Below are 21190 nucleotides of genomic sequence, written 5' to 3' on the forward strand. Positions count from 1 at the left end.
GACTTGCTTCCACGATAGTTGACAGATATTTTAATGAAGGACCAATGTTCCTGTCCTGAGCTCCAGTTGAGGGTTCAGACGATGCTTGTGTATGATTTATCTTAACGTGTGGTGACCGTTGCACATGGGCTGGACAGAGCTAGGCCATTATCCATTGGAAAGGAAGAACCAGGACGACTGGAGACCTGCTTTGCTGCACATAAATAGTGCGCACACATATCGCAGTGTGGACAGGCCCATGCTTCCCATGGGGCCTCGGCTCCTCTATTAATTTGCTGTCAAAGATTGAAAGCTTTATTTTCAACACTTTGCCTTCGTGGTTAGATTTGTGTGCACCTTTGTATGTGGCTCAGTGACTTGCAGTGAATGGTGAGACATAACATTACTCCCCGCAATGGTGATGAATGTGAAATGAATGGCTTGTTCATTGTAGGTATGCTTTCTGATGCTGGTGTGGGATGGTGCCAACCAGGCGCATCATGTGATAGCTATTGTGTACAGCGTCAAGTGAAGTAAATCTGCCTTCCCGGGCATCAATGTGGTCGGGTACTGATGCCATGTGACCTGTGCAGCACCAATTGTGTGTGAAGAATGTTGATGTTTTAATTGGTGCTGCCGGTGTTGTGGCTGGTAATGGTGGGAGTCTGAGGAGCAAGCTAATATAGTTTCAGGTGCACCAATGCAAATGTAATAGATGGCTGTTGAAGCTGAGATATCAATGGTGATATAGGATGTTCCAATGATGTGACACTGGATAGAGAGTTCATTCAAAACGCTTGCAACCTGCATAATACTCAATCCCCCTTCCAAATCCAGTAACAAACGGCTTTTGATCTTGGGAAGTGAACAGCACCCAGATGTGAGCTTTTATAAAAAGATTGCAGCTGCCAAATAAAAAAATGAATTCATATTCACACAACTCCCGACGTCCTTACCTGACGAGATTCCCAAGCAGTGTATACCCCATGGGCAACCTGGTAAAATGGTAAGTTCAGCTCAAAATTATTTTTAACAGGCTGTTAACAAGGTCATAAAATGAAGTGAATTATCTCCAGCCAGTGCATGTCGGTCTGTTTTGCCCTGACAGATCCGAATTCTGGGCATGTAGCATGGCGGCAGCTTGATAGCGGGGTCGCGATCTTCTGACAGATAAAAGATAATTTCCCACCTGACCCACTAAAGACCTTGTGTGCTGATCTCCCGAAAAATCTCACCCATATTTGTTTAAAAATTGTCTTATAATTTCGCTGCATATTTATCTTAAATTGTGTATCAGATATCATCACATTCAAGACTGAATGTTTACATTAATCAAGTGTTGGCAAACTGGCAGTATCAAGTCTCTCCATCGCTTTACTGAGTGCCCGATTTTGCTTCAATGGAAACAGTCCACGTTGTGCCAGGCCATAAAAGTGAAAATTTAACTAATGTACCTTTAGGAAATCTTCCCTCTGTTGGTCTGATATCGCAATGTGAAATAAATGTTCCCTGTAATTTAACTAATTCGATTAAAATTACGCCCGTGGTTCGACATGCCACCCAATGTTACCCAGCATATTTATTGGCCTTGAATTTGAATTGGCTTCCTGCCTGGAAATGCCACCATTCCACGAAGCAAAATCGCGCCCATCTGACTGCTCAGGTCCCATGATCACTCATTCTCCTGGGCTTCTACAGGAACATGCGGAGAGAGGCACATGAATCTTGGGGATGTTGTCGGTTCGCCAGCATCCCTAGTATCACATGGAGCAACTCAATGAATGAAAGTAGGCGGATTGCTGTTCTGATTATAGGGCCGGATGGCGGATTCGATATGTACAGAAACCTCTGCTCCTTGCGTCAGCAGGTACAGGACGAGGGGTGGCATGTAGCAGAGGAACGGCGAGGTCGGCCGAATGAGCGGCGAGAGATTGTAGTGGGACATGAACAGGGCACAGGAGAGTCGTGAATGTTTATGGCCCAGCAGAGGCGAGAGTCCAGAGGTTTGACGGGACAGCCCACACTGTGATATGTGCACGCACTAGGTCTATGTCGCAGAGCTCATCTCCATTCATCTTGGCTAATGCTTGCGACTGGACCAATACCAAGCTCTGTAAAGCCCATGTGGTGGCTGGTGTGCAACGGCCACCTCACGTTAAAATATCCACGCACAGACCTCTTCCACCCTTCAGGATTTAGTGCTGGACCTGGAATGTCAGTTCCTGCATCAAAACACCTGTGAACTCATCAGTTTTTTTGCCTGGAAGCAAGTTATTCTTGATACGACGGCCCTCCGAAGATGTATGCACAGAAAACTCATATGCATGAAGGACAATGCTCCCAAAAAACATGTGCACATCAAATAAATAAAAAAGTTATATATTTAAAATTAATTAAAGTGACAATTAATTAAATAGTTTAAAGAAATGTAATCTTTTGAAAAATAAATATTAATGTTTAAATGGGCTAAAAAGTAACCTACCCTTATTTAAATGCGTTTTAATGTTTAAATGGTTGAAGAAAATATATATTCATTTAAACTCTTACGCTGGTAAAAACAGGGTTTATGTCTGCTTCTACCAGGTGTAAGAATTTCACGGTCATTCGCTGGGCACGTAGCCCAACTCTGCACCCGCAGATGTCCTTTTACCGGGGATGCGGTGCATCAGTCAAGAAGATTCCTGGCAAATGACAAGTTCCAGGTTTGCAGTCCATGCGAACCTAAATGATCAAATGACCGAGCTAATGGGCAATCAACTCTGATCGATTCCGAGTATTCATATTGTTTACATATTTTAATAAAGAAAGAAAATGGATATTTCACAATGTTCTTAATCTCCTCCCGTAATTTCCTCTGCGCCAACGCATCAACGCAGGTGTTTGTACAGGTGCTGGCGTACATCAAAAAGAGTGTGATTCTAATCGCCAAATAAAGCGAGTTTGGACCTTCTCATGCAAGTGTTTCCGTGTGCTTGAAACAGATGTCAATTATCACAGTGGCGTCCACAATATAATAAAGCTCCCAGATGCAAAGAGCAGAATGATGGATGTTCTTCAGTTCTTCATCTCGGGATCACTGCTGCTGTCGCCATTGCTGCTGTTCTTCAGGGCTCTGCGAGCTCTACTGGCTACTAGGATGTACCTGGCAGTGAGGGAATTTAACAGCAAAAGAAAAGGGAATGGCACTAATGTGACTGAGAAATTCAGGATCCATTTGAAAGCTATCCATGCCGAGGAAGAACCATATTCCGTTACTGTCCGGCAGCCCCACTCGATATCCCCAACAATATAGTAGGGCTCATAAAGTAAATTAACTGGAATGTTTATCAAAAGCTGAGCACACCGACGATCGTTAGAAAAACAGTGGCAGTTCTGTCGGTGCAATATTTTAATTTCAGTTTATGACAGCAAATGATTGCGAAGCGGTCAAAGGTGAATGATGCTGTCGACCAGACAGAGATTTGGACGCTGGATACTTGTATGAATGCTGTAAAACGGCAAACATTGGTGTGCATCAAGAATGAATCCAGAAAATGATAACTCAAGATACTACTTATAGTTATATTAAAGACACAGACCATCAGATCTGCTATGGCCATGGTTTCTATGTAACGAGTGAGTCCTTTGGCGAGACCGCACTTTCCCCAGGACAGGATGACAACCGACATCAGGTTCGCTGTAAGAAAGTGGAAAACAAGAGAGTTAGCAAAGAAATAGATGTGTGGTCTGAAATGACAGCTCGGGTTAATTGTGTGGTTAGCAATAGTCAGTCCGGGAGATTGCTACATGATTCCATCAGTGTTACAGGTCTGTCCACACTCACTATGCAGGGTCCATCCTGCGTTTGTCTTGACCTATTTCTGCTTTAAGGCATTGGCTTACTGCATACAGTTCTGGTAACCATATTTCAGGAAAGATACGATTGCATCAGAGATGTTACAGTTGAGATTGACGAGGATGTTGCTGAGACTGGAATATTGTAGCAATGAGTAAAGATTGGATCGCTTGGGATTTTTTAGTTTAGAACAGAGGAGTCTGAGGAGAGATTGAAGTGAGATGTGTAACTTTATGAGGGACCAAGATATAGTGGATAGAAAGGATTTATTTCCCTTATCGGATGGATCAATGAACAGGAGAAAGGAATTAATTGTAATCTTAGAACTATTAAAGGCGAATTTAGAGAACCTGTTTCACCCAGAGGGTGTTGGGGGTCTGGAACTCACTGCCTCATATGGTGGTCGAGGCAGAAATCCCTCATCACATTTATAAGGACTTGATATGTAGTTGACATTTCTATAGTGCTACGGACCTAGAACTGGAAAGTGGGATTAGACTGGATAGTTATTTTCCAGCAGGTACCGACACGATGGGGCGAATGGCCTCCTTCTGTGCCATAAAATACTCTGGTTTAAATGAATCTATGGATCAGAATCTGAGACCCTGACAGTAGATATTGTCCCATATATTGGACACATTGGCGTTTTGAAAACAAATATCTTGTTTCAACCCTTGGAACAAAAAACAGGTTAAGGCTCCATTTACGGATCATCATTTGTTAACACTGATGGTGCGCCGAGGCAAGTTTCATCAAACCCATACTTCGGGAAACAACAAGATTTGATGGAAGGCTGGCTTTACACCACGCCTGATTATACTGTTTATTAAAGTCACCGGATTGCAATAGTGTGCGGGTGTAGAAGCAGCGGTCCACCCGATCCGGTTGGTTCCTACCTGGCCACTCTGGCTCATGTTACCCCACTGCGAGCAAAATGCAGACCTTTCATATATGGGCAACGTGCATTTGTTGCTGATTTTCATCGATGGTTGTAACATTACAGTATGTCAGGTCTAGCCGTAACACCTGCTACCGTAGTTAAAGTAGCTCGATCGACTTTAGGCCAACAGTGAAGCGGTTAAGTGATGTGGTCAACGCTAAAAGATTCCAACAGATTCAAGTGGATGGCCATCTTGAGGAATGTCCTGGGACTCTGGATGGGCAACATTTATCAAAAGGCGTGTTACATTCGCCGATAATATCGATATCCTGCGAACTATACATTCAGAGAACAAGGACCTTTCCGATGATAGGTGGCTGGTTGTAACATAGATAGAAACATAGAAAATAGCTGCAGAAGTAGGCCATTCAGCCCTTCTAGCCTGCACCGCCATGCAATGAGTTCATGGCTGAACACGCAACTTCAGTATCCCCTTCCTGCTTTCTCGCCATACCCCTTGATCCCCCCTAGTAGCAAGGACTTCATCTAACTCCCTTTTGAATATATTTAGTGAATTGGCCTCAACTACTTTCTGTGGTGGAGAATTCCACCGGTTCACCACTCTCTGGGTGAAGAAGTGTCTCCTCATCTCGCTCCTAAATGGCTTACCCCTTATCCTTAGACTGTGACCGCTGGATCTGGACTTCCCCAACATTGGGAACAGTCTTCCTGCATCTAACCTGTCTAAGCCCGTCAGGATTTTAAACGTTTCTATGAGGTCCCCTCTCATTCTTCTAAACTCCAGTGAATACAAGCCCAATTGATCCAGTCTCTCTTGATAGGTCAGTCCCACCATCCCGGGAATCAGTCTGGTGAATCTTTGCTGCACTCCCTCAATAGCAAGAATGTCCTTCCTCAAGTTCGAGACCAACACTGTACACAATACTCCAGGTGTGGCCTCACCAAGGCCCTGTACAACTGTAGCAACACTTCCCTGCCCCTGTACTCAAATCCCCTCGCTATGAAGGCCAACATGCCATTTGCTTTCTTAACCGCCTGCTGTACCTGCATGCGAACCTTCAATGACTGATGTACCATGACAACCAGGTCTCGTTGCACCTTCTCTTTTTCTAATCTGTCACCATTCAGATAATAGTCTGTCTCTCTGTTGTTACCACCAAAGTGGATAACCTCACATTTATCCACATTATACTTCATCTGCCATGCATTTGCCCACTCACCTAACTTTCCATGTCACTCTGCAGCCTCATAGCATCCTCCTCGCAGCTCACACTGCTACCCAACTTAGTGTCATCCGCAAATTTGGAGATACTACATTTAATCCCCTCGTCTAAATCATTAATGTACAATGTAAACAGTTTGGGCCCCAGCAGAGAATCTTGCGGTACCCCACTAGTCACTGCCTGCCATTCTGAAAAGTACCCATTTACTCGCACTCTTTGCTTCCTGTCTGACAACCAGTTCTCAATCCACGTCAGTACACTACCCCCAATCCCATGTGCTTTAACTTTGCACATTAATCTCTTGTGTGGGACCTTGTCGAAACCCTTCTGAAAGTCCAAATATACCACATCAACTGGTTCTCCCTTGTCCACTTTACTGGAAACATCCTCAAAAAACTCCAGAAGAATTGTCAAGCTTGATTTCCCTTTCACAAATTCATGCTGACTTGGACCTATCATGTCACCTTTTTCCAAATGCCCTGCAATGACATCTTTAATACTTGATTCCTTCATTTTACCCACGACTGAGGTCAGACTGACTGGTCGATAATTCCCTTTTATCTCTCTCCGTCCTTTTTTAAAAAGTGGGGTTACATTGGCTACCCTCCACTCGATAGGAACTGATCCAGAGTCAATGGAATGTTGGAAAATGACTGTCAATGCATTCGCTATTTCCAAGGCCACCTCCTCAAGTACTCTGGGATGCAGTCCATTAGGCTCTGGGGATTTATTGGCATTCAATCCCATCAATTTCCCCAATACAATTTACAGACGAATAAGGATTTCCCTTTGTTCCTCCTCCTTACTAGACCCTCTGACCCCTTTTATATCCGGAAGTTTGTTTGTGTCCTCCTTAATGAATTCCGAACCAAAGTACTTGCTCAATTGGTTTGCCATTTCTTTGTTCCCCGTTATGACTTCCCCTGATTCTGACTGCAGGGGACCTACGTTTGTCTTTACTAACCTTTTTCTCTTTACATATCTATAGAAACTTTTGCAATCTGCCTTAATGTTCGCTGCAAGCTTCTTCTCGTACTCCATTTTCCCTGCCCTAATCAAACGCTTTGTCCTCCTCTGCTGAGTTGTAAATTTCTCCCAGTCCACGGGTTCGCTGCTATTTCTGGCCAATTTGTATGCCACTTCCTTGGCTTTAATACTATCCCTGATTTCCCTTGATAGCCACGGTTGAGCCACCTTCGCTTTTTTATTTTTACACCAGACAGGAATGTACAAATGTTGTAGTTCATCCATGCAGTCTCTAAATGTCTGCTATTGCCCATCCAAAGCCAACCCCTTAAGTATCATTCGCCAATCTATCCTAGCCAATTCACGCCTCATAACTTCAATGTTACCCTTCTTTAAGTTCTGGACCATGGTCTCTTAATTAACTGTTTCATTCTCCATCCTAATGCAGAATTCCACCATATTTAGGTCACTCTTCCCCAAGGGGCCTCGCAAAATGAGTTTGCGAATTAATCCTCTCTCATTACACAACACCCAGTCTAAGATGGCCTCCCCCTAGTTGGTTCCTCGACATTTTGGTCTAGAAAACCATCCCTTATGCACTCCAGGAAATCCTCCTCCACCGTATTGCTTCCAGTTTGGCTAGCCCAATCTATGTGCATAATTAAGTCACCCATTATAACTGCTGCACCTTTTTTGCATGCACCCCTAATTTCCTATTTTATGCCCTCCCCAACATCACTACTACTGTTTGGAGGTCTGTACACAACTCCCACTAACGTTTTTTGCCCTTTGGTGTTCTGCAGCTCTACCCATATAGATTCCACATCATCCAAGCTAATGTCTTTCCTAACTATTGCATTAATCTCCTCTTTAAACAGCAATGCTACCCCACCTCCTTTTCCTTTTATTCTATCCTTACTGAATGTTGTGATGACGATGATATCACAAAAGTTGTCATGTTAAAGTAAATAAGGAAAAGTAAGAGACTTCTGTTCAGTAATCTGCCACCAGAAACTTGGCAATCTAGGAACAAAGATGTGTAGACAAACAGCATGTAGAAATGGAAAATAAATCAATGCATTCAAAGAATGGTCATTGAAAATTAACAATTGCACGTCTTTACTTACCAAGGATGCCGATAATTGCAAGAATTGGATAGCAAATCACAGCGCCGCCTGCTAAACCCATTTTAAACGAATGGAACAACGGTTGGGAGCAAGGCTCCTGCTGATGTACTGAAGCAACGCATTGAAAGCAGATCTGATTTATACAAGAGAAAATTCTCCGTTGAGTCACCAAAGTTACATTAGGGCGTTCATTAGGGTCAGGCAATCCAATAAACACCCTTAAGACTGTTCTTTCGAAAACAATGAGCAAAGTTAGCTCTGCGGACTCTAATTGGGGATTGCGAAAAACTAGGTTTTTGATGGAACTTTCTGGCTCAGGAATCGCCAGCTCTGGGTCTATGGTCCCTTCCAGTACTTTGATCTCACGAATGAGCTCTAGTTAATTAGATGCTTGAATTATTTGCCAAATCCAATCCTTTCGTTTCACCTCACTAACATCATCAGATAGTTCACAAATTCCTGCTGTATAGAATCCTGCAAGAGGCACACTGATTCCACTTTAAATACTTGCATCAGTATGTCATCATCAGGTAGCAATATTATTGCCACTTGAAACAAGGTCCCTTTTCTTGCAAGCTCTCCACACCAACCCAAGTCTTCACACTTACACCAAACCAAATAGGCATTTGATTTTGAAGATTTTCATTTGCTCATCTAATGGTAAATTTGGTATCTAATTGTTTCTAATTATTTATAATACCTTCGAACCTATTTTGAATATTTTGGGAAATTGAAAAATAAAACAAGGCTTCTGGAGCAGATGAAATCCCCATTGAAGTACTAATGTTTGGTTGTAGAAGTATTCATAGCACGAGACCATGAACTAATCTCTCTTATCTGGAAGGAGGAGAGCATATAAGGGGATCGCAGAGAGGGTGTAATCGCGGCAATCTTCAAGAAGGGTGACAAGCCCGACTGCGGTAATTATAGCGGACTTTTCTTGCTGTCTGCCGCAGAAGAAATCATAGAAACATAAAACCATAGAAAATAGGTGCAGGAGTAGGCTATTTGGGCCTTCGAGCCTGCGCCGCCAGTCAATAATATCATGACTGATCAATCCCTCAGCACCCCATTCCTGCTTTCTCTCCATACCCCTTGATCCTATTAGATTTAAGGGCCATATCTAACTCCCTCTTGAAAATATCCAATGAACTGTCATATGCAACTCTCTGCGGCAAGGAATTCCATAGGTGAACAACTCTCTGAGTGAAGAAGTTTCTCCTCATCTCGGTCCTAAATGGCCTATCCCCTTATCCTAAGTAAATGTCCCCTGGCTCTGGACTTCCCCAACATAGGGAACATTCTTCTAGCATCTAACTTGTCCAGTCCTGTCAGAATCTTATACGTTTCAACGTGATCCTCTCTCATCGTTCTAAACTCCAGTGAATAAAGGCCCAGTTATTCCAGTCTCTCCTCATATGACAGTCCAGCCCTCCCTGGAATCAGTCTGATGAACCTCCGCTGCACTCCCTCAATAGCAAGAACGTCCTGCCTCAGATTAGGAGACCAAAACTGAATACATTATTCCAGGTGAGGCCTCACTCAGGCCCTATAGAAACCTGCAATAAGACCTCCATGCTCCAGTACTCAAATCCCCCAGCTATGAAGGCCAAGTTACCATTTGCCTTCTTCACTGCCTGCTGTACCTGCATGCCAACTTTCAATGACTGATGAGCCATGATACCCAGGTCTCTTTGCACCTTCCCTTTTCCTAATCTGCCGCCATTTGGATAATATTCTGCCTTCGTGTTTTTGCCCCCCAAATGGATAACCTCACATTAATCCATATTATACTGCATCTGCCATGCATGTGCCCACGAAACTAACCCATCCACGTCAACCTGCAGCCACTAAGCGTCCTCCTCACAGCTCACACCGTCACCCAGTTTAGTGCCATCTTCAAACCTGGAGATATTACACTCAATTCCTTCCTCTAAATCGTTAATGTATATTGAAAATAGCTGGGATCCCAGCACTGAGACCTACGGCACTGCACTAGTCACTACTTCCCATTCTGGAAGGGTCCCGTTTACCCGACTCTCTGCTTCCTGTCTGCCAACCAGTTCTCTATCCACATCAGTACATTACCCCCAATACCATGCGTTTTGAGTTTGCACACCAATCTCTTGTGCAGGACCTTGTCAAAAGCCTTTTGAAATGCATCACATGCAGTGGTTCTCCATTGTCCGCTCTGCTAGTTACATCTTCAAGATTCGTCAAGCATGATTTACCTTTCATAAATCCATGCTGCCTTGGACCAATCCAGTCACTGTTTTCCAAATGCGCTGCTATTTCCTCGAACATTTTCTCCACTGCTGATGTCAGGCTAACCAATCTATAACTTCCCGTTTTCTCTCTCCCCCCTTTTTTTAAAAAAAAGTGGTGTGACATTAGCTACCCTCCAGTCCATAGGAACTGATCCAGATTCGATAGATTGTTGGAAAATGATCAACAATGCATCCACTCTTTCTAGGGCCACTTCCTTAAATACTCTGGGATGCAGACTATCAGGCCCCGGGGATTTATTGGCCTTCAATCCCATCAATTTCCATGACATAATTTCACTCCAAATAAGGATATCAGTCAGTTTCTCCATCTCACTTGACCCACTATCCCCAGTTCTTTCGGATGATTATTTATGTCTTCCTTCGTGAAGACAATTGCGAAGTATTTCTTCAATTGGTATGCCATTTATTTGTTTGTCATTATAATTTCACCTGAATCCAACTGAAAGAGACCTAAGTTTGTCTTAACTAATTTTTTTCTCTTCACATATTTATAGAAGTTTTTGCAGTCAGTTTTTATGTTCCCTGCAAGCTTCCACTCGTAATCTATTTTCTCCCTCTTAATTAAACCCTTCGTCCTCCTCTGTTGAATTCTAAATTTCTGCCAGTCCTCAGGTTTGTTGCTTTTTCTCCCCTTTAACTAACCTAACCCTTACCCTAAATGCAAACACAAGCTTCAACTGCACACTGTAATTCAATGACATAGGATGGAAAAACCTTGGATCTATTCAAGAGGCACCTAAGGTTGAACAATTTTCTGCATGTACTGAAGATTAACTCCGCTCCAGCGAGGGGATTTTTAAAGGTGAGATGAAGCATTGCAGCGACAAAGATTGAAAAGAGCGCTGGTGCCTTGCTTGACACCTCTGCACTTGTACCAACCTTTGGCTGCCTGAGGAAAAGAGTGCTCGAAAACCAGGAAATCAAACAAGGCAACAATGTTAAGGTCGACAGAGCAGTAGTGAAAGCCGTCCTCCTATATGCTTCAGATTACATGGACTATGTGCAGTAAGCACGTCAAAGAACTGCTAAAACATCCTGAAAATTCATTGCCAAGATTGGCGCACCAACATCCGCATTCTCTCTCAGGCCAAGATCGCCATCATCGAGGCATTGACCATGCTCGATCAGCATCGATGTGCCGGCCACATTGTCCACATGCCCAATACTAAACCCCCAAAACAAGCACTCTAATCGAAGGTACACAATGGCAAGTGAACGCCAGGTGGACATAAGAAGCGCTTCAAAGACACCCTCAAAGCATCATTGAAAAAATGTAACATCCCGACCTCAGTCCGATTCAAGTGGACGAGAAGCATCCGTGAATGCATTGAACACTTCGAGTCTCCTTGTCGACAGCACACGGAAGCAAAGTACATACAGCTGAAGGAGCATATGATAAATGAAGCACCCCGCCCACATGTCCCTGCAACCACCATCTGCCCCACCTGTGACAGAGTCTATAAATTCCACATTGGTCTCATTAGTCACCTTGGAACTCATATTAGTGTGGAAGCAAGTTATCCACGACTGTGGGGGTTGCATAAGAAAGAAGAGGAAGATACATTTCCAATTGACTTGCAGAGATATCGGTACTGACAACATTCATCTTGTAACGGATTGCAGAAGAGCAAACATTTCCAAAATGTCAGAAGACTTTCAATGGGTAAATTGCCTAACACTCTTCGGTATTGATGGGACTGATGTAGAAAGTTTGTACCCAAAATCAAAAAAAGACATGTGATAACAAAAAGTCAAGGTGGCTGGCTGGCTATGTACACAGTTAAGTAAGATGTAGACAGAAACGTTTCTATAAATTAAAAACAGTTAATTCTCAACGAAACAGCGTTGAATACAAGGGACAACAAAAGAAAAGGTGGATGGTATTAGATCATAAGGAATGGAAAAATTGATTCTAGACAACTGTGGCAGTAATGGGAAGAGCATTTCTAGTTATGTGAACAGTGAGGGAACTATCAAAAACTGTATTCAACCACAGAAGGTTGTTCAAGGACAGATTACAAAGGACTCACTCGATATGACAGAAATATTGAATTCGTCCTTTGCAGTCGTCTTCACCCTTGAAGATGATGCTCCAAAATTTGAGCTTCATATTGCTAATGCATAGCAACCGACATTTCCATGTGTACTGTGACACCCAGTAGAATAGATATAGGTCATTGAACAACGGACTCCCACAGGCTTCTGTCCTGGCACCCATGTTATTCAACGTTGACACCAGTGATCTTCCCAAAACAGATTCGCACAAGTTTATATACGCTGATTACATTGCTTGGCCATGCAAAGCACGAATCTGTCCATCACGGAGGAAATCCTGAACAGCGATTTGGAGAGGATGGAGGCCCAGTACTGTCGATGGCAATTCCGCCCAAATGCGCAAAGAAAATCATCACCTCCACATTCCACCTCAACACGCAACAAGCAAACCAAGCTTTGAATAGCATCCTTTGCGAAGCAGAAGTAAACCATGCCAAACAATCCCTCCTATTTAGGAGTCACGCTTGATCGCATCCTCTGATATAGACAACATCTCCAGAATGTTAGGTGGAAACTAAAGGGTAGAGTCAACTTGATCCAGAAACTCCCCGGATCCACATGGAGAACATACGCTCAAATCTTCTGTACAGCAGCACTCACCCTGGTTTATTCTGCAGCGGAGTACTGCTCTCCAGCATGGCTATGAAGTCCGCATGTCAAATCCGTTGTTGTCCAGCTGAATTCCACGATGAGATTTATCATCGGTACAATTACACTGACAGCAACACCTTGGCTGCTCATGCTTGCAAACATCGTACCACCACACCTACACAGCGAATCTGCAGTTTCCTGAGAATAGAACTACTACACCGACAAAGATATGCCATTCCAGGCCGACTTCAACAACCTATCACCAATCCATCTCAAATCTCGAAAGCCCATTTGGACAGTCGCCAATGCCTTTCAGCGATCTTGCCTCAGACTTGGTAACCAACGAAAAGATGCTTAGAATAACTGCAACATATTCAATGCATTCCTTATCGACGATCCTACAGTACAACCTGATGCATCAAATCTTCCTTGCAAACAGTGGGCAAGCATCAACCGCCTCAGAACAGGTCATCGTAGATGATGCCACCTGTTCCACAGATGGAAGATTAAAGCATCCCCATCATGCGACTGTGGCGTTGCTAATCAGACACTGGTGCATGTCATTGAGCACGGCCATCAGAGGAAATTCGCATGCAGCCTACAATATATCCAGACTGTTCTACTGCAAGCTTTGGCTTGGATATCCAACTTAGATATTGACATTTATTTGCTTTGCTACTGCTATATAAATGAAGGATAATACTTGTTTGTTAGTAACAGTAACATAGATAAGCATATCGTATCAGGAAGAATTAACAGCATTAAAATAGATGGAGTAAACGGGCAAGATGATATCCACCCAAGGGTATCTCTGGAGAAGAGACGTGTGTTGTGAGAGCCTCTGGCCTGTATATTTAACAGCTCACTGCACTGTGGAATGGGTCCTACAGACTGATTGTAGGCTAATGTAGTCTTTATTTTTAAAACATGTGATAAGAGAGAGCCGGGTAACTATAATACCATCAGCTTAACATCTGTAATAACTAAGATGCATGACGAAATCATCATGGAAGCAATATATGAATGCATGAGTAAGGAGGGGCATATCATCGACAGCCTACCTAGCTTCATAACACTGAGATCATGCCTCACAAAACTAATTGTATTATTTGAAAAAGTTACAAAGTTGTTGCATGAGGGAAACCCAGTCGACATTGTCTACTGAGATTTCCACAAAGCTTTAGATAAGATACCGCACAAAGGCTTCTCTCCAAGATCGCAGCCTCTGGTATTAGTGATAATATATTGGGGTTGCATTAGAACTGGCTGGCAGGTCGCAGGCGAAGAATAGTTATAGATGGATTTGGATCTATTTGGAGACTGGTCACCATGGTGTCCCTCAGTGATCAATTTTGGGACAGTTGATTTCTTCTGTTTTTATTAATGATCTGGATTTAGGGGCAAAATTTGAAAATTTGCAGACGACACAAAGGTCTGTGCCAGTGTTAGAACTGTAGACGATGCTCGGCTACTTCACGCAGATCTTAATGTGTTGGAAGATTGGGCTCAAAACTGGAAAGTGATTCACAACTTTGAGAAGTGCCATGTTATGCACGTGGGCAATGCAAATGTTGAACATTCATACACGCTCCAGGGAAAGGTATTAAAGATGATGGAGATAGGAAGCGTTTTGGGAATTATAGTGCATACATCCTTTAAGGTCTTGATAGCTAGAGAAAATAGGCTGCGGCAGTGTATCCGTTGGATAACTGAGTATAATGCGGGGTGTGCTGTTTTGTCCTTGTGCACGACATTTGTAAGGCTGCATTTAGAATGCTGTGTCCAGTTTTGATCTCTTCACATGGTGGGCGATTTTGAGGCTCTGGAATGCACGTAGAAGAGGGCTACTGCACTAATTCCAGGTTTAAAACATCATGGTTAGCAAGATATTCTAAATGAGTTGGGACTCCATGCTTTATAGCAGCGTAGATTAGAGGGGATCTGATTGCGGTTTATAAGATAATTAAGGGAGTAGATGTTGTTCCAGCTTTCAGTTCATTTCAATTAAATAGGTTAGGCAGGACCAGGGTGGGCGCAAATTTAAGTTGCATGGGGCTAGATCTAGCTTAGACGTCAGGAGGTGGTTCTTTCGCCAGCCAATAGTCGACCTCTAGAACAAGCTGCCGGACGATGTATTGGATATAGACTCACTTAGTTCCTTCAAGTGAAAGCTGAATTTGTTTCCAGCTGGGTCGGAGCTCAGCTATTACAGAGTTACTGCTGCCGGGAATTCAAGGCTATGGTGATCTCCTGGACTAGATTCGATCGGCTAGATGTGTCGGAGAAAAATTTCCCAGAGATTTCTTTCCCAATTTACGCAGGTTTTAAACAGCTCTCCCATGAGATCACCTGGTTTCCGATTGGTGGAATTTATATGTTGTGATACGCAAGATATCACAATTTTGTGGGAAAGGCTCGATGGACCAGATCTTTGCCTGCATCATTGTTCGTATTTTCGTTTGAATCAAGTTTATGTAAAAAAACCCGCATATATCATCATCTTTGAGGTCAATTGTTCTTCACAATCTTTTTATTTTGAATGAGGGTCATTTTCCCTAACATCTACTAACCTTTATTCCTTTCCTTTTATTAAACTTCACAATTTGCTGGTAATACCTGCCCTGTATACCTATCCATTCCTTCACCTATCCCCCTAATTGCATGCCTGTTGCATTATTGTTATCCGATTGTGTCTATCTGCTTTCACGTTAATTTCTTCCCGAACTGTATATTGAAAAAGTGTACAATTTCTCTCATGATAAAATTCTATATAAATCCAATTACATATATCAGACGAGAACATATGGAGATGCCAAAAATAAGAGAGCAATTATAAATTGTAAATTGTTTCAAAAGATTGATGTATTTGCTTTACTAAATCTTGATAATACTCCTTCATTAACATGGTTAGCATCGTTTACAAAATTAGTTCAGCAATGCAATGTGGAAAACAGAAGGATGGGTTTAACATCTTCTTGCTTCAGAACTGCATAGCGGGCGTGGTGGGCGGTGGGGCTTGGAATCCATCACACAATAGCAGTTTCCTGGTTTAATTATACAAAACTGCTTTTTACTAAAAAAACCAATTTAGGGGCGATGTTGACCCTTTTCATTGCCCGGAAACACACGACAATTTTCACCTAGGCTGCTGGGCACTACCGCTTCTGAGGTTAGCGCCACGAACCGGCCTGCAAAGCGATGACTTCATTGCCATGTGCGGCAACCCATCACCAACCCGCGCTGGCCCCTTAATGCCCTGCTGTGGAATTGCCCCGCTGACCGTGAGGCTGGCGTGAGTGGATGTCAACGCCAGCTTCGTGGGATTCGAGTATGGTGGACTGCTGCTCTCGGGGCATTCCTAAAAGGGAAGGTATCAGCGCTGTGGGCCGCCATCGTTTTTTTTCTGCAAACTTCTGCGTCAGCTCAAGGATGGCCCTAGCGTGGTCCGCGCTGCCATCATACAGCCCGCCGCTCCATCTTGTGTGATGCAAACTGCACCTCAAGGATGACATATTTTCATTTGAGGCATTCCAGGGTAGGTTCACCAGAATGATACCGGGCCTAAAGGGTTACATTAAGGGAACTAGTTGCAATAGACAAGGCTTGTTTTCATTTGAGCATAACAGAATAAATTGTGAACTAACTGAAGTGGTTAAGATGATCACAGGACTTCGTAGGGTAGATAGAGATAAAATCTTCGCTTTGTTGGAGGTGTTGAGAATCCGGGGAATAACTTTAGAATTATAGCTATACAATTCAAGGGTCAGGTCAAAATCACTTCATCACATAGAATATTGGAAATCTGGAAATATTGCAGCATTAAGCAATAAATCCACCAATGATAAAAAAAAATTAAAAAATATTTTTTTTCTAAAACATTTACTTTAATTCAATTTCAATTAATTTTAAATGTTTGAGGTGATTTTTGTATTTATGTGTTGTGTTTCTGTGTTCTGTGGGGTATTCTCACTGAACGTAATGGGAGCGCCATACAAATGGAACTCACCATTACTATCAACGAGACTACTCCATGTTCATGGAATGCATGGGCATCTGCGCTGTGCTGCATATCTAGGTCTTGGAGCGGAAGTGTTCATTCCTCCGGGACCACCAGGTACTTTTGTAAAAAGTTTTCCGTCAGAGGCATCCACCCACGTGAAGCCTCCTACCGAAATTGCTGACCCACAGTGTTCAATGGCACGGGAGCTTAAGCACTGGGCTACAGCAATGAAATCTGGCCAACAAATCTTCAATGGACAGTAAGGCTTGTTCTTCCTGTTTGGTAGTGATTATGTTTATACTATCTCTGCTTTCCGTGATAAAAAGGAGCAATGCCAACTGAATAGAGCTGAGATCAAGACATATAATTGATCTGTGCTGTCTCACACTGGAAGCAGTGCCTGTCCCAGTACTATAGTTCCCTGATGGTGCAGCGGAATGATCGTCTACAGCTGATAACCTGTAATTCTTTGCTTGGTGACGTTCTTGTCATTCTGCTATCTGCACATGCAAAAACCTCACAGGTAGCAGCAATGCACTTCCTCCACCCAGTATGAGAATATGGACACGTTTTTGCATTGTTTTTAACAAGGGACAAAGGCAGAACAGCCAATATCGGAAGTGTACTTGAACAATATGAATAGATAAGAAATAACAACAGAAAATGCTCGAAATACTCAGCAGGTCTGTGGAGAGAGGAAAAGCGTGAACGTTTCAGTTCAGCGACCTTTCATCAGGTCATCAAGCTGATATATTAACTCTGTTTCAGTCCACATATGCAGCCTGACCTGCTGAGTATTACTAGCATGTTTTTAACATATCAAATTTCCAAAGTTTGCAGTATTTTACTTTTGTGTAAGCTGCTCAGAAATGTTTTAAACTCTGCGGTTGCAGACCCTATCTTTAGTTCAGGAACAGCAAAAAAGATGTAGATTGCTGAGATTAAATTGGAACAGGGAGATAACATTAGAATACAGAGATAATATTGTAACAAGAGCTAACATTAAAACCCAACAAGAATTCGACAATATGCTGATTAATGAAAGAAAAACTTGAATTTCAATAATGATTTTCACGACCTCAGGATATGCCAGAGCACTTTTTTAGCCAGTGAAGTTTAGTCACTGTAGTACTGACCAGATTGCATGTTTGGTCACATTGTATCAGCGAGGATGTATAAAATGTGATACCTATGTCCATGACCACAACAAACCATGCTGGGTACAGGCGTATTATAAATAAGCACAAAACAGATCATTAAATGATTTACATCCAATACAATGGCGTAAAACCTAACAAGACAATAGTCGACAATCTTATCCTCCAAATCGCGGCGGTGCCCACCGAGGCACAGTCGCTTGCTGTGTTCTGTTGATGGTACTTCTCTTCCCGTCTTTCTCTGTGGCCGTGGTGCCTTCAGGGTTCAATAGCTGCTTCTTTTATACCTTTCCCCGATGTCCCGTCCCCCCGCCACCCCGCCGCCCCGCCACACGTGACAGCTTGCAGCTGCTTGGGTTTCGAATCTTGCTATTAATTTCCAGCTTTTGACATTAAATACCTTATCTGATATTTTGCAGAACTTCTGTATAAACAATAATTTGGTCTGTAGCTTTAGCGATAACAAATGCATTGTCGACCTTTGATTCATTTTGTGGCTAACTATTGTTCTGGCCTTGACCATCCTCGCTCTGACACAACAAATCTACTTCAGCAGTTACAATGATTAAAATAATATTGGCTCAATTTATTATCATGCTGTGCTTCGCAACTTTTACCATGTTTAGCTAAGCTTACACGCATTTTATTTAATTTTATGATACAATAATTGTACAAAACCATGATTAAAACACTATCACGACATGCAGTTACGTTTTATCTTAAAGGTGACAAAGCAAAACTCAGTTAGGAACTTTCGTGACCTTCAAGGAGTGATAGCGTGCACAGCCTATATATTGCTCGTGATCCTGGGAAGTGCTTTACACATGATTTTTCTAGACGTAGGAGTGGCATATCATCATAAGGTGAATCTTATTTAATAATAGTAAAAGCATTTACTTGTCAGAGATATAACTGTCTCTAATTCCCAAGGTTCTGTTATTAAAATGTTAACGATTTCCCAACAATCGAAATGTCTGACCAAAATCGGTAATAGTTCGAACTCCTGATTGGTAACATTCCAGAAACTGTCAAACTAACCAGCTCTGTATTAGTTTGTGAGGACGCACATAATTCCTCAGCTCAAGGTGAGTTCAATGACTGGAAATAGCCAGATATCCAATCAATAACTTTTATTAATTAATTAACACGCCAATGCAGTATCTAACATGAGTCAAAGACTGACAGGTGTGCAACTCACCAAGGCTGGGGAGCTGGATTTTCTACACCAATTACATCAGCTACAAGTCAGGTTACCAGGACTGGAGAATTTTGCAATAAAAAAAGGTGGGATAGGCTGGAGTTGTTTACTTTGGAACAGAGGAGGCTGATATGAAGCTTGATTGAGGTGTACGAAATTTTAAAAAGATTCGAGATAGAATGGATAGAAAGCAATTATTTCCCCAGCAGAAAGGTCAAAACAAGCGGGCAAAGGTTTAAAGCAAGTGATTGAAGGATTAGACGGGAATTGAGGAGAACTTGTATCACCTACAGAGTGTTGGGGTCTCGAGCACAGTGCCGGAAAAGGTGGTCGAGGCAGAAACTCTCATCACATTTTAAAAGTACTTGCATGTGCACTTGAAGTGCCGTAATCCACTGAGCCACGGATCAAGAGCTAGAAAGTGGGATTAGGCTGGATAGCTCTTTGTCGGCCGGCACAGAAACGATTGTTTGAATCGCCTCCTTCTGTGCTGTAAATTTCTATTATTCTAAATCCAGAATCATAAATTACAACAGTGTAGCCTGTACTTATGTGGTTATCGACAGGATCCAGAACATCAGTGCATTCTGTGTATTGGTTGCAGAGTGGCAAATTCGGTTAGTTGTTAGGTGAGCTGCTGTCATTAGTTCGCTTTGCTCATGAATGTATTCAGCTTGTTTATCACACTCAGGACATCCGCACACATCACTGTTCATTAGCAGATGCTCTAACCTTGAAAATTTAACATCCTCAATATTTTATCAAAGGGACTATGTCGCCAGCCACATTCGCTAAAATTCCTCCAGATGCACTGGCGTAAATAAATTCCACTTTCACACTGACCTCCGCTTGGCTGCAGATGTCTTAAATATCAACAGTGGTGATAACGTTGTGAAGATTCACTTACTGTCAGACAAACTGCCAGCGCTGTGTTTTGTTATTAGAAACGATGTGTAGAGATTCAGAGCTGCAGTGAGGAGTATCATCACCTTCCACCGATAGGGACAAGGCATGGTTAGATTCCGGGAAAGGACGAGAGGTGATGCATGGGTAGATCTCCCCCATCGAACTGAACGGCTGGCGCCCTCCAGCTGAGATACCCAACAATTAACTCCGAGTGCATCCGGCTATTTCAATGGCACAGATCATTTCACATTGAGAGTAAATGGATTTCTGACATCATGTCTGAACTGTCTAGCTCTTTTTTAGGTTATGCCCAACGTGTACTGGACTCAAACACCTGCTATTGAGGGAGTGCAGCGAAGGTTCACCAGACTGATTCCCGGGATGGCGGGACTGACCTATCAAGAAAGACTGGATCAACTGGGCTTGTATTCACTGGAGTTCAGAAGAATGAGAGGGGACCTCATAGAAACGTTTAAAATTCTGACGGGGTTAGACAGGTTAGATGCAGGAAGAATGTTCCCAATGTTGGGGAAGTCCAGAACCAGAGGTCACAGTCTAAGGCTAAGGGGTAAGCCATTTAGGACCGAGATGCGGAGGAACTTCTTCACCCAGAGAGTGGTGAACCTGTGGAATTCTCTAATACAGAAAGTTGTTGAGGCCAATTCACTAAATATATTCAAAAAGGAGTTAGATGAGGTCCTTACTACTAGGGGGAATCAAGGGGTATGGCGAGAAAGCAGGAATGGGGTACTGAAGTTGAATGTTCAGCCATGAACTCATTGAATGGCAGTGCAGGATAGAAGGGCCGAATGGCCTACTCCTGCACCTATTTTCTATGTTTCTATGTTTCTATGAAATAAGTTATCTTTATCTACTCTATCATAGCCTTCAATCAACTTAAATACCCCAATTGGATCACCCTTTGATCTTCTTTACTCGAGGGAATGCTACCGTAGCATATACA

The sequence above is a fragment of the Pristiophorus japonicus genome, chromosome 19 (assembly GCF_044704955.1).
Source record: "Pristiophorus japonicus isolate sPriJap1 chromosome 19, sPriJap1.hap1, whole genome shotgun sequence".
Lineage (NCBI taxonomy): Eukaryota > Metazoa > Chordata > Chondrichthyes > Pristiophoridae > Pristiophorus > Pristiophorus japonicus.